Raw genomic sequence first — 16,434 nt, 5'->3', positions numbered from 1 at the left:
GTGATGATATTCATTATTTATTGTTTTTGATTAAAAAAGTAGCATTAACTTTGGTGCCAACCCTTTACATAGTTAGAGATTATTAAAAAAGCACAATTAACTAGGGCTCTGACCCTTTTCATCATTTATTGTTATTAAAGTTGACATAATGTAGTTTTAATAAGCATGATATAAAGGTTGATTTTTAACGTCATAAAGAAGAAGAATCTAATCACTTTTGCATATAAGTTTTAGATTTTCATGTTGTAATTGTCCATCCATTGAAGACATTTTTCGGATAGAGATTGAATTTCCCAATCTTTGATATTAAAACTTGTATATTTTTTAACACTATTAATGACGAATTTGTTTGAATGACATATCACTTCCCACCTCCCATTCCCCAAGGTTAATTAATGAATTTTGGCTTTGGCAACAAGGCTCACACATGTGTGAGCACTTGTGGGGGAGTACGTGTTGGTTTTGAATCCCTATATACCTCATGAAGAATGAGGAATTGGGTATTGTCCACTTCTCCTTTTGAAGAACTTGTGAAGTTAATGAAAGAAGAGGAGATATTTGGATGGAATAAATGAGATCTTGCGTATGGAGATGGAAGTAAAAAATGGAGCTTGTAGATAGATAAGTCATTTGGTTTCCCTTTCTTATGTATGGTTTCCAGGTGAATATTGTTTTTTCTATGCATTGAGTCTCAAGTAGGATTGTTTAAGGGAAATAATAAGTGATGTGTTCTATAATAAGTATGTGTGCTATGAAACTAAGCTCTCACCATTGATCACAATGGTGTACAATATATCTTTTTGCTCAAGTGTTTGCATAGAGACCATGAGGCTCCATGAGGCCAATATGGTAGGGTGGAGAGCAAGCCTTCAATTTATTATTTTTTAATATTTTACCTCTAACGAAAATCATATATTGTTTTGAAAATGATAGTCTAGGGAAAAGGTTATGTAGAATTTTTATACTTGTGTATAAGAGTAAGACCCATTGGTGTTCTTTCTCATTAACATATCTCTAATAAGGAAATTATGGTGACATTTGAAATAGTTAAATAAGAGTTATTTCATATTGTAAAGGTTGGTAATTTTATAATTTAAATAAAAGAACAAGCATATTTCTTTGGCATTTTTCTTTTCCCATTGGGCTCTTGAAGATGACATTGGAGTTGCAATTCCATGTAAAATGTTGTGTACTATTATACTCATATATCTATAACAATGGTCTTAAAATGAATATTGAAGCTCTATTTATTATAACACAATAATTTGTTTTCTTTATTCTCAACTCAAGAATAAGTGTTAATGTGTTTTATGTGAGCAAACATAAAGAATTTAAATAGATAAAAAAATATGTAGGAGACTTCTGTTATGTCTTTTACCACCTATTTTGAAATGAAATGATTAAAAATAAATTAATCTCTTGCATTGAACTACTGCGAGAGTAAAATATTTAGTATAATAATCTATATTACCAATGGTTTAGGTATGAGTGTGGTGTAATACACCTCAAGAAAAGAAGAATATAAGATATTAAATTTACACAGTTCATGATAATCATTATGCTGAGTTTTTGGATTCAACTGTGTATATTTTGTTTGTAGCTCTCCCTCATCCTGATGATGGATCATGGAGTGTGATCTGAAACGTTGATGCAAACAAAATATACACAGTTCAATCCAAAAAATCAGCATAAAGAAGCATATAGACTTTGACTCTCAGTTAGTTGTAGAAAATATTTACTTACCAAAATGGAAAAAATATTCTAATGAGTGAAAGAGCGATTGTTTGCTATGATAAAAATATATAACTATACATCAATAAATAAAAGAGTTATTCCACTACACTACAATTTTCAAGAGATATGTAAACAAGTGTCACATAGTGGTGAGTACTCGCCTTTATAGTATTGCAATAAAAATATTTTTCGTAATTCTTAATTATTATAATTTTAAATTATTGTTATTTTAAAATTATATTATTTTAATTATATTTTTGTAATATTAACTATAGCTCTCTTCAGTAAAATAAGAATAATAATTATAATATAAAATAATCATTATAATAAAAATATACGTTTTTTTAGAATATAATCCTAATTTAATTATAAAATTTATATAATAATTATAAAATTAATCTTAAACTTAATTAATTATTTTAAGATTATTTATTATTTTAATTATATTTTTGTAATATTAATTATAATTGATCATTAACTATTAATAATTATAAAATTATATAATATAAACAATAAAGTGAAAATAGACATTTTTTAATGACTAAAAGAAAAATATTTAAATTTATGATTATAAGTTATAAAATTATATTGTTTATATTAAAATGATTAAAAAGAAATTATTATTTTCAAAAAGTATTAATAAAATAAAGAAATGATTTAAAAATAATTATACAAATTTATAATTATAAAAGATACATATTTGTTTTCTTTTAAATAGAAATATTTGTTGTGTAATGCTTGTAATGAAATAGTTTAATTATTTATTTTATTTTAATTTAAATGGTGTGAATCAAATCCCTGTACTATAGTTAATCAATTTTAATAAATATTTTTTTTTATAAAAAATTATTAATTTTTTTGAATATTTATACAAAAAAAATCACTTTATTTACAAGATTATCAATAAAAAATGAAAAAAAGATTTAAAATAAACATTTATTTTTTAAATATAAAGAAATCTAAAAAGAGCCCATAAAATCCATTATTCCTATAAATTTGCTTGTATAACACCAATTTTTTTTTCCCTCCAATCATATAGTATATAAATAATTTCTAATTTAAAAATCTAAATCTCAACTTTATAAAAATCAAGTTTATTTTGAAAACAAAAATAATAATCACCTTTGAATGGTACAAAAAATCGATTAATTAGGCTTAAGTTAATCGAATAGTATTGCCTACGATATGTACTAATAAGAAAAATGAAACATTTCTTTTGAATTGGATTGGTAGGTATAAATTTTCTTTAATGGATAATTTATCATAGTTGAACTTGTAGGTTGTTTTGACTACGATAGTTATATTGGCATGGATGTATATATATTTGTTACATCACCATGTGTATAAATATACAATATTTGCATATTTGTGAAAACAAACTAGCATACCTATCTTTAGAGGAATATAGGTAAAGTATACCAATAGTTATCATATTTGTTCTTTCTTCCACTTAAAAATTTATTATATTATGATATTGTGATATTGTAATTAACATTAAATTATTATTCAGATATGATTATATTTTTATGTTTTAATATATTATTAGTTTTATTTTTTTATATTTCCATTAAACTCTTTATAAAAGTAAAAAAAGATTTTAGTATCAATTTTTTTTTGATTAAAAAAGTACTGTTAACTAGGGCGTCGACCCTTAAACATACTCATAGACGATCAAAAACTAAAAGCTCGCAGGCAGTACAACACAAAAGCATATGGGAGCAAGCTGCAAACAAACAACTATCAAACCTTCAACAACCCAAACCCAGTGCAAGAGAGGGGGGGAGGGAACCCAAGCCTTGACCAAGGGGGTTTGAGGGGGTGGGGAGGACTTCCCCTTCTGCCTGCGACAAACAACCGTCCAGACGATACTATCATTGGGACCATCAAAAGAATGCTCAAGCAGTGAGGATCCAGCTTGGGAACCATCACTAGAGCCAACATTATGTTGCTGCAGGGCAAAAGCCAGTTGACGTGATGCAACAGGGGGCTGCAAGAGATCGACAACAAGCTGCTATAGAGGAGTGGCATCAAGAGTAGAATCGATGGATGGAAAGTAGAGCTGCAAGTCAACGACGACAATTGGTAAGTGTAATACCCCGCCATGAACCCTAAAGGAAAACAACACAACTAGGCAACTAAAGGGTGAAATAATTTTTTTTAAAGATTAAGTGCATTAATTATAACTATTGCACATCTAATAATATAGCGGAAGACTAACACACGATTTCCTAAAGGATACCAACGAAGATTAATCATAGATTATATTAACACCATGGTTAATCCAATTGTCCATTTAATTAGATAAATTAAATGCTTAAGTTTAAAACTACACATACATCTAAATTCCATAATGAAAGATTCAAGTATTCCAATGCATTCAATTTTTCATAAATCATTTATACATAAGATCAAATCAACTAAATTAACATACATTCCACTGACATAATATTACAATATCCATAAATACATGGCTTCTAATAATACCATGCATTACAAAGTTACAATATCAAGGTTACATAAAAGTTTGATACAATGACCACAAGGTCTCAACTGAACAATGATCACGAACATGAGCTGGTACATGAACCACGAACCAAGAAACACTAGCGAAGCCTTTCCTCGCCTGAAGATACAATCCAGAACATCCGATGGGAAGTGGCACTACCATCCGACCTTGTCATCTCGAAATGGAACCACCCCACCGTGCTAGGAGATAGTAGAAAACCCTCAAGCAAGCAAAGTAAGACAAATACAAAAGAACTACAAGACTCCACAAACATCCATGTGACTCAACTCACAAAACACTAGTGACTCTAAAGAGAGAGTGTCATTGCATAGCTTAAGATGGATACCATGGTACAATCTCCATAGGTCTCGACTCACTATCCTGGTAACCTCTCCCGAGCCTCCAATTCCAACTAAGTCTCATGCGGACCCTACCAATCCTTTCGTGAAGACATGGTGGTAAGTTTGCCATTCCAGGCCTTCTTGAAACATTATGAGCCTTGTACTAGCACTCACCTATGCACGAGGTACATTATCTTAATTAATATTTATTCCACCCAACCCCAAATCAATTATTAGGTTATCACTTTTTAACTGACTTTCGATGGGTTATTCTGTCATCCACTTTGGGCACGACCCCCACTCGAAAGCCACTCTCTCTCATAGGACACTAACAGGAAAGGTCTCTCTATGAGAACTCTATGGTGAAATAGACAACCATAACTAATCCTGACAAACCACATGTGAAGAATACATAATCACTAACCCAAGATTGACCATTTGGACAAAACACACAATGGATCACATCAATACGGTTATACAACAACACCTGACCAAGGAGATATAATAACATAGGATACAATGACAACTCAACCAAAATTGCAACATAATTAAGCTTGATTGCAAACACCATTTACACAAGATCCTAATACATGCAATCTTTTCTTACAACAACCAAAAGCATAAATAACTTGCAAATAAAGATTTTCCAGACAATAAAAAATTACAACTATTTTAATACAAAGAAGTCAATCTTGTCATTTGTCCAATAAAGTTAAATAAATTCACATATGAATTAATCTCCTAATGTGTTTCCAAGCATAAATATAAAATCTAAAAATTACAAGATTTTTCTGAAAACACCCAAACTCTAATATATATATAATTATATGAATACCTATATATACATCATATATATATAATATACTTATAATTATATTACAAAATATATATGTCAACTCATAAATTAATTTTCTCAGTATTAAAAATAATTCTAAAATAATATAATGCCCATAATAAAAAAATAACTTTTATATATAATAAATTAATTAATAAATAACCAAAATACACAACCCTAGGCACGAAACCCGAAAGTGCCATGTCAAAGTACGCACAGGGGAATGTAAAAAAAACAAACATTAAATCTTTGCTACTCTGCATGGTAGCACATGCTACACATGGTAGCCCATGCTACCGTCGGTAGCAGATGCTACTGCCAGTAGCAGATGCTACCTACCGTCGGTAGTACTGCTATCGTACGGTAGCCGTACTATCGTCGGTAATGCTACCGAGGTTTAATTTATTTTTATTTTATTTTATTTTTTACATTTTTTTTAAAATTAATTTCTTTTCAATAAATACAATAACATAAATAAAACAATAAATTTCCAATTCCAATAAAATTCACTTTCACAAAATTTTATCTAATACAATTTTTTTTTTTAATTAAATAAAATATTTTCCCAAAACTTAAATAACCCAATAAATTTAATTAATAATTAAATTTATTTCTAAAGTAATTAAATAATTTAACAGAGATACCATTATTAAAAAAAAACTGCCATAGCCAAATATTGGAACAAAATCAAACAAGAGGAAATGATTTCTCTGGTAAATCCCATTCCTTCTAAATCTTGCAATTTCCATGCACAACAAAATTCTTGGCAAAATTTGCCATAATAACTTATCACAATTTTCTCCAAATTTAATCTACAAAACACCCAGAAAATAACTTCTTTCCATAAACCAAAATCAACTTCAGGAATGGACTTTAGCTAAGAACAATAATTAATCAGACAAGATTTTAAATTTGACAAACATCTTAACACACACATCATTCTAAAAGATAAAAGAAAGAAAAATATTTTCTTTGAAAAAAACAATCAAAAGAAGCCACCCAACCTGGTATAGCTTTCCTAGAAGAAATTTGTAGAAGAGAACCAATCCTTCAACAAGCTTCCAAATAAATTTCTTCACCTAAATCCTTGATCTGTTTCCTATGTATCCATTTTAAGATTAGATTTTTAAACTAAAATTCCCTATTCCCCTTTTTAAACTAAAATTCTAGGTTGAATATCTTTTTCCCCAAGAACCTAAATTTAGAATAAAAGCAATTTTATTTTATTTTCTAATTTTCTAACCAAGGATAAGTTAACATGCAATAATTAAAAATCATTTTTCTTTCTTTTCTTTTCTCATACAGATAATTAATTCCCTAAATAAAGAAATTAAAGCAATACTTTAATTCTAATTAATTCTTTTATTCTTTTATTCTTTTATTTATTTAAAATTCTAGGAAACAATAAATGAAATTAATCTAATTTATTTTTCACTAAAATTAAAAAAAAAAATTTCTAATATCATGCAGCTTGCAACTTAATTTAATAATTTCTTTTAATTGATTAAATTTATAATCTCAATGCATACATAATTCAACTATGAGATAACTCCATAAACTTAATTAATTAATTAAATCCACTAAAACACACAAACTAAACAAACCTCAAGCAAATACTCACAAAAAGATCAAACGACAAAATACGAAGGCTGAACAAACTGACATGACGACCAATTGACGACACTCACACGAGTGTAACTGAGTAAAAATAGGGTCAACTACTATCTCCTCCATTTCCATCAGAAAATATAAGGCACACTTAGACTTGTGAAGCCAGGTGGAGATGATACCCCGTACCTACCCGGTACTTGTACCTGCAATATCCTGCATCAATGAACCACACATGCATATATATAATATAGAAAACACGGCATACACACCAATGAAGGAGAATCACAACATTCCCTGTCTCATCGAAATGAGTGAAGGAAAATCGTCCCCTTGCATCCAATACACTTGCAGACACACAACATATAATTACACTTTGCATAGATAAAGTAAAATGTCAGTACATAACAATAATCCATAAAATGCCATAAATCACAAGTACTGAATTACTGCAAATAAATTATGCATCTCATATCCAGATAAAGCATGAAATAATGTCATATAAGTCTGAATAACACATCATGGTAATGTATCCACTGAAAGTAAACAATAATAAAATATGATTCTAATGAGTTCACACGAGGAAGGGTACTACAGTGAGCCCACGGGGGCGGAAGGGGCCACGATGGAATCAACTGCAACATCAACAGTAGTAGGAGGCACCTCAACCTCATGAGAGAAGCCATCTAGATTCAGATCAACAACATAGATGGTCAGGCGATCGACGGTAGCATCCTTCCACCAAGTAGCATCACCTTTATGGCGAGAAATGGAGTAGTTCGAAGCGAGGTGACTCGTAGAGAAACATTTTCAACAGCGAAAGGGGAGACCCTCGAAGTCTAGCAATTGAGTCCAAGGTCGATCCCCAACCATGAGAACCACATCTCCCGGAAGAGGCGAGGAGATGTCAATATCGACTAAGATGCGGGCAAAGGTAGTGTGGTCCATTCAAGACGTTGCATCATCAACCTTTAAGAAACGATCGATAGAGTTGCCGATAGCCTCGTAGAAAGAATGCTCCCAAAAATGATGAGGGAGATTAAAGAGGTGAACCCACACTGGACGCACGTTGAGCGGTTCAGTGAGAGGATTGAAGGAAGTTGACCAAGGTTTGCAAGAGAGAGAATGCACTCCCCAAGCCCACAACTTACCCAAAACTAAATCACGATTAACTGAAGTAGTAAACGAAGCAATGAAAAAGCCTTTTGCATAAGGAAAAAGGTCAATATTGTGAGTCACCAAGGGCTTCCAAAAGTTACTCACCCAGCTATGGAGGTTTGATAGTGTAGGCCAGAGCCCTAAGAATTTGCACACTAAAGCACAACTCTGGTAGAACCCAATGTTGTCCACCACATCCTATCCACAAACCACCATAGGGGAGGATTTGGCATAGGGAAGCAGACGAACCCCCCTAGAGGGCTAGGAAATAGATCTGGTAACATGAGCACAGTTGCGCTTGCTGGTAATAGAAGGTCTGGGTGGAACCATAGCACCTGTAGCAACCAACTAAGAAGCATTATGTAGAGAGTCGACAACAACAACACCCTCTGATAGGGAATCCACAGGTGGGGGAGGGCACCCAATCACAACCCCCACAACAACCAAGTCCACATAGGGGAGAGTAGAACCATCAACAAGAATCAAGGGCACAAGAAGAACCGCCACCAACCAGGTTGTCAACAACCCCCACACGAGAAGGAAGAGGGGGGGAAATGGATGATGAGGGCATTCCAGAGAAGATAGAGGATAGAGCAGTGCCATTAGTAGCTGTAACAACGCCATAAGCTGCCACAGAGGCAAACAACAGGGAGGTCATGGAGGGGACGTGACTACCACCAACGCACACCCCCACCCCAAAGACTCTAGGCACAAAGCTAGCCATAATGCAAGCAGAAGGAGCAATGGCAAAGAGGGAGAAGCAACTAGGGGAAGGGGTGATAATGGTAGAGTTGCAGTGAGAGGGAGAGCCCATTTTTAGTATCAAATAGTTATTATTATATTTTTATTTTATATTCATTCTTATCCTTTTTTTTAATTGACAATATTTTTTTATTGATATTAATAATAGTAAAGATTACATATTCAATTTACAAAATTTGGCAAATCCATACCACCCCAAACCACCCTAACTTCTTGATACATACAAACTAGAATGATCATATCTACTCCAAAATCCAACCAACCATACTTCTCAATCCCTCTCAACTACAATACATAATAGCCATATTTCAACTATGAATACCAAACCATACATAAGCAACCATAAACACCAACCAACTAAAAAATAACACAATGTTTTACTGGTTTGAAGGTTCTCCCTTTGGCCTTCCTATCCTTAACTAGTAATCTTCCTTCTTGAAGATTTGTTTCTTTTTCTTCTTTCTCTTTTCCTCAGTCTCCTGATCTTGAAGTGCAACTTCTATGTTTCTTAAATATTCTCTTAAATGGCTGCAACCATCTTGAGTCTCAACTCTTCAAGCCTCTCAATCATCATTTACACCCCATACCAAAAATGGTCTCAAATGAGGTTCAAAATCAATAGCATGGGTCCCCATTCTCCACTCTTGGTGATGAAGCCTTCCCCATGATGAGCCATAGCTAAGAACATATCTAGCCCCTCTTTCCATTCCTCCCTTACACACTCCCTCATGACCCACTTTGCATCTTCATTTGTTCCCAATTCCAAGCACCATGCTAAAAAAATGGAAGCTACATTCGTGTTTATGCGAAATCTAAATTTGGTTTTCATGTAAGCTTCACCCAAAAGTATGTCCACCATACATAGAAATTGAGGTTCTTCAATCTTGAATATGTTGCACATCCTTTCCTTTGTGATTACTCCCTTGAAAGCTCCTTGCTATTTCAACATGGCAAGGGAGAAGTTTTCCTCCATCTTGGCTCTACCTTGCACTTTGCCTTCTCTCAACCACCCTTGCACTAAGCCAATATAGATATGCAACTACTAATTGCCTTGCCACATGGAAATGAATAACTCATATAGGAGGAGTCGTCAGTTTTGAAAATTTCACCCATCAAAGCCACACTGCACTCAATCATTACTGGTTTGAAATCTTGACAACCTTTTGAATTAGTGATGTCCTTAACTATCATAGTTTCAGCAGGGTCAAATCACCTATGACCATCCCTTCCTACCTTGCGCGTCCAACGTTCTCCTTCCTTGTTTCAAATGACACATGACATGAGTCTTCCCACCAATGAATTCTATCACATCCACTCAAACCATAGCCCCAATTTGAAGAACTAATACATTTGGACTAGATTTCTGACTGAGGTTTCCGACGGAGAAGGTATATTGTGGCCAAATTTGATTTTTTTTTGAAAAAATGCCCGAATTCGTTAGAATTTCGACGGCAATTTGCCATTTGGTTTCGACGAAGAAGGCATTAGCAATGAAAATTTTCTTTTTTTTTTTCAAAAAAGTGCTCGAGTTCGTCATAATTCCAATGACAACAACCATTACTTAAAAAAGAAGAAGAGGGCAATTCATTTGTGCATTGCAATCCCGCGTAGGCATCTGTGGCGACGTCAACCCCCAACAACATCAAACCCATGTCGAAGGCATTTGTGGCATTGCTTGCAATCCCATGTAGGAGGTAGATTCTTCACCTTAATTTCATTTGCAAAAAATATACCATTCAAGAGATTCCTTTTTTGTGCAAATTGCCCTAGTTTTTAATGCGAATTGGTCAATCTTGTATTCATATTGATTATCCAATCTCAGGCCGGATGGCTTCTAGTCAAAGGTGTGGTTCCCAGAATGCGTAATACCCTGTAGGAATCCACTCCTTGTAAAACCATAGAACTGTGATTGAGGAGTGAGCGTTCAATTTTGTCGTAGCAATCCCTTCCTCCTGTATACGCGCGTGTTGATTGTTCACATGAGATCACATCTCTTTGCGGCATCGTATCAAACAATTCATGAGCCTTGTCAATGTTTCCACATTTTGCATACATGTCAAGCAGAGCATTTGCAAGTACAACACCTAACAAAATTCCTCTATCCGTTATGCTTTGATGGATGTCCATACCTTGTTCCAAAGCTCCCATTTTTGCATAGGTAGGGAGGATGCTGGCAAAGGTTGTGGAATTTGGCTTTATGCCTACCAATTTCATTTGCTTGAAAGTGTCTAAAGCCTTTTCAACAAATCCATTTTGTGCATATCCAACAATCATTGCAGTCCATGAGACAACATTTCTTTCAGGCATTCTATCAAATAGTTCACGTACCTTGTCTATGCTTCCACATTTTGCATACATGTCTACCAGGGCAGTTGCAACTACAACATCTAACAAAATTCCTCTATCCTTTATGCTTCGATGAATGTCCATACCCTGTTCCAAATCTCCCATTTTGGCACAGGCAGGGAGGATAGTAGCAATGGTCGTGGAATTTGGCTTTACACCTGCTAATTGAATTTGCTTAAAAGTTTCTAAAGCCTTCTCAACAAATCCATTTTGTGCATATCCGACAATCATTGCAGTCCAGGAAACCACATTTCTTTGAGGCAATCCGTCAAATAGTTCCTGTGACTTGTCTATGCTTCCACATTTTGCACACATGTCTAACAGAACAGTTGCAACTACATCTGACAAAATTCCTCTATCTTTTGTGCTTTGATGGATGTCCATACCCTGTTCCAAAGCTCCCATTTTGGCTTTGATGGATGTCCATACCCTGTTCCAAAGCTCCCATTTTGGCATAGGTTGGGAGTACGCTAGCAAACGTAACTAAAGAAATGCAATGATCAGCTCCAAAGACATCAAACCACTACTAACAAAACCGAGAGTCTAAAATATGATAGGGAATAGTGTGAGCTATCCTGAAATAAAATATTTTATTTTCAATTTCAACTAAAACATAATTACTCAGCCATTTATTAATGTTATTAATAAACGATTAATTTATGAAAGAGATAAATGGTTGGCCACAAGTACATGAGTTACTAAATGCACACAAATAAGTGAATTTGATATTCAAAACTATCTACAATGAATTCAATTCTTGTCCATTAGTCATTTATGTTTGCAATAAGCATCTTTCTTTGTTTTTCTTAATCTTTATTCATAGTTATGTGCATATTTCACATTCTATAATTAGGATATCAATTGCTATGGCTGAACACTAGCATGATGTTTGTGTTGTGGTATAGATGTGTGGAAACATAATTATGGGATTATTATATTATAGAGATCATAAATCTAGATATCGCATATTAGTTATATTATAGAGATCATAAATCTAGAGATCATAAACACAATAGAGATACCGATGGAGACTTAATTGGATGTAGCACATCACACCAAAGTTGTTAGAGTATGCTAAGCTAGTACATAATGTTTCCTAAAGCCACATTAGTATTTTACCCAGATCATTATCTACCAAAACTAACTATAGTAATCCTTTTGAGGATTCATTTCATGGTGCTAGATCTTCAGTTAGTTCCACTTCTTGTTGGAGAAAAGAACAGTTATTTCTTGAGGTAGATGAATATCCCATCAACAAAGGACAAGGCCCTTTCTAGAATATAACAAATTCTACTCCAACAAAAGATCATGGGGGTTTCACTAGAGATATTGAATAAGAGATAGATTTCTACTGCTGCATTAAAAGCATTGGCATGTTCTTCATTTATTGATGTAAACTCTCTGTGACACCACCACAACCAACAAAGGTGTAAAAAGTTGTTTGCAATGCATAGATTTTTTAGGATTGTCCTTTGAGAAAACAAAATTAAAGTATGGAAGCAGGATCTGCTAGCTCCTGAGGGAATCTTGATGAAAAATAACTGTAAAATATTTGGGCGAGCTTATATGCAAAAACTCATGCTTCCTGATGGGTTTATGTACAGAAATAAGCACGAATTAAGTGGTAAAGGGCCTTATGGAAACAAGAGGGACAAAGGGTAGTGGAAGTGAAAACTTCTGGTGTCGTGTCTGCTCCATCTCAAAATAGGAATGGCGAAGGTGCTATAAGAGCAGCTAAGAAGGGTGTTGGAAGAAGTGGGGGTGTTTACATTCCCCCATTTAAGCTGGCTCAAATGATGAAAGATGTGGAAGACAAGAGCGGTGTGGAATACCAGCACATGACATGGGATGTCCTTCAGAAGAGTATCAATGGGTTAGTAAACTAGGTAAATTCATCTAACATCAAGAACACCATTCCAAAGTTGTTTGCAGACAATCTCATCTGTAGGAGGGGTCTATTTTGTAGGTCTTGTATGAAATCCCAAATGGCATCCCTTGGATTTACATATGTTTTTGCTGCATTGGTTGTTGTGGTAAATACAAAATTTCCTGAAGTTGGCAATCTGCTTTTGCGAAGAATTGTTTTGCAGCTTAAGAGGGCATACAAACACAATGACAAGCACATGTTGATAGCAGCAGCCAAATTCATAGCTCATTTAGTGAATCAACAAGTTGCACATGAGATCATTGCCTTGGAACTTCTCACCCTTTTACTAGAGAACCCCACAGATGACAGTGTAGAGGTTGCTGTTGGGTTCGTGAAAGAATGTGGTTCTTTGTTGCAAGAACTTTCACCCAAAGGTCTCTATGGGATTTTTGAAAGATTTAGAGGTATTCTCCATGAGGGGGAAATTGGCAAACGAGTACAGTTTTTAATTGAAGGCCTTTTTGCAATTCACAAAGCTAAGTTAGAGGGTCATCTAGCTGTGTGTCCATAATTGGACCTTGTAGAGAAAGAAGATTAGTTAACACATGAATTTTTCCTAGAAGATGAACTTGATCAAGAAGCTGGTTTGGATGTTTTCAAGCCAGATCCTGATTTCTTAGAGCATGAGGCAACCTATGAAAAACTGAAGAAAGATATCCTTGGAGATGCTTCTTCAGATGAAGTAGAAGGGTAGAATGATTCAGGTGATGATTCAGATGATGATGATGATGATGATGAAGAGGAAGGTGAGGAAGCACTGAGAATACAAGATGAGATAGAGACAAAGTGGGTCAATTTAAGACGTACAATTTATTTGACAATCATGTCAAGTGCTGATTTTGAGGAAGTTGGTCATAAGCTACTAAAGATCAAGCTTGAACCTGGTCAAGAGATGGAATTATGCATCATGCTGTTAGAATGCTATAGTCAAGAGAGAACATACCTTCATTATTATGGTCTTGTTGGGCAAAGATTCTGTATGATCAATAAAATTTATCAGGAATTTTTTGGTAAGTGTTTTGTACAATAGTATTCTATGATACACAGACTGGAAACAAATAAACTACGCAATGTTGCAAAGTTTTTTGCCCACTTACTTGGCACAAATGCTCTTCCATGGCATTGTCTTGCTTATATACGTCTGATAGAGGAAGATACTACTTCCTCTTCCTGTATTTTTATAAAGATTCTCTTCCAGGAGCTGGCAGAGAAACTTGGTATATTGTTGCTTAATGAAAGGTTGAACGATCCAACAATACAGGAGTCTTTTGATTCAATTTTTCCAAAGGACAATCCCAAAAATTCACGTTTTGCTATCAATTTATTTACTTCTATTGGTCTTGGTGGTATCACTGAGAGTTTTCGTGAGCATTTGAAGAATATGCCAAGGCTTATAATGCAGCAGCAAAAGTCTATTCCTGAGTCAGATGAATCTACCTCTAATGACGATTCTTCTAGTTCATCAGGTTTGTCAGATTCTGATACATCAGACTCAGATTCTGAGAGTGAAACTGACAGTGAGAGCAGTGAGGAGTCACCAAGAAAGAAAAATAATTCAAAGCATGACAATGAGCATGAAAAAACAAGAAGAAAGAAAAGGGCGAGGACATCTGACTTGGAGGATGAAAGTGACAGTGAAAAAATCAGAAGGAAAAAGAAAAGGAATTGCACTTTAGAAGGCCTAAGAGAAAGAACATTCATTGAAGGCCTAATAAAATGATGCAAAGAGGCTAGGGTAGTCATATAGAAGGCCTAAGAGAAAGAACATTCATTGACATTTTTTGAGAATTTCAAAGGGGAAAATAATAGTGATGGAGGACTGATATGTGACAATCATTGAAACTCATATCAATAAGGGTCAAAGCACATAACAATGATGCCTAAGGACAATAAATAGTAAATAGCTCTGTCCACAATAGCCAAAAGAAAGCATACAAGGAAAAACATGATTCCAGCCTTCCAAAATAGAGAACAACATTATTTTCACAGTTGTAGCAGTAGTTAACTTGGCAATCATTATCAATAAATATAGTCTTCGTACAATCTCAATGCATGGAAAATAAAGTATCATACAATTGCAACATCAAGATCTAAGATAGTGGACAACATGAAGGGTAAAACAAGGCACGCATATTCACTATATGATTGTTATAGTGTTAGTATAATAAGGTGTTCATAGTATTATCAAAAGAGAAATTATAGGTCCAAAATTAGAGACCGATCTTAAGACACCCCTGTCTAATAAGGGAGTAAATCAATAGCCAAAATGAATCAATAAGAGGCCACAAAATAAGAAGGTATAAATAAAATGGCTTATTTATATGGAGAAAAAAAGTATTAGAGAAGAGTTTTGCATCAACCAAGGGTAGAGATAAAGGAAAATAAACTTTTCTATACAATCCAAGGTCACCATTTCAGTGATATAAAGATAGAATAGTGCTTATGGATAGTTGGCAACAATCACGAAGAATGAGAAGAAAGGATGTAAAAAAGAATGTCCTAAATCATGTTGAAGAGAACACAAAGATGCAGTCTATGTAGTAGCACAAAGGGACAAAGCCAAATACAACCTTCATTTTCTAAGCCAAATCAGTCTATGTAGGGCATTGAATAATAAATGTAAAGAATGTTGTTATTTTAACACATAAAGACACTAAGACATACAGTCCTTAGGTATGCAAAGATCTCATCATTAATATACAAATTGTTGATGCCACATTCAACAATAATAATGTTCCAAACACATAGATGTCATCCAAACATAGAGATCATGACATATAGAAGTCATCATAACAAGACATCATGAGTAGCTACAACCATAGGACTCATAATGCAATGAACATTTTCAGTCCCAAAGCTTCTTTACAATCATAATATCATAAAGACAATTAAATGTATAAGAAAGGGTAGTATATCAGTGAAAGTCACAATGAAAAGAGACATAAGGGTAGCCAGTAACATGAAGTGGAGGCTTTCAAACAATGATCAGTACAACCTACCCTAGAACTACAATCATAGCACATGAACAATGCCACATTTTCAACAAGTGCAGAGATGAAAAAATATTTGTGTGCCTTAAGAGTAGTGACATATTCATGTGCCTTAAGAGTAGTGACCCATCACAAGTTATGCATAGAGGATCAATGCTAAGTATAGCCATGGAATGGTCACTGAAGACCTTATTCATGACAATGTCAATGAGCTTCTTGAGAGACTG

At 34.1% G+C, this 16,434-nt stretch overlaps 1 pseudogene; it reads left to right on the top strand.

The window, feature by feature from the left end:
• The first annotated feature begins 8,907 nt into the window (after window positions 1-8,907).
• On the top strand, window positions 8,908-14,739 carry LOC131869911 (uncharacterized; annotated as a pseudogene).
• The last annotated feature ends 1,695 nt before the right edge of the window (window positions 14,740-16,434 follow it).

This window comes from Cryptomeria japonica, chromosome 2 (assembly GCF_030272615.1).
Source record: "Cryptomeria japonica chromosome 2, Sugi_1.0, whole genome shotgun sequence".
Taxonomy (NCBI): Eukaryota; Viridiplantae; Streptophyta; class Pinopsida; order Cupressales; family Cupressaceae; genus Cryptomeria; species Cryptomeria japonica.
The sequence above is the reverse complement of the archived record's forward strand: the minus strand, read 5'-3'. Positions and strand labels throughout refer to the sequence as shown.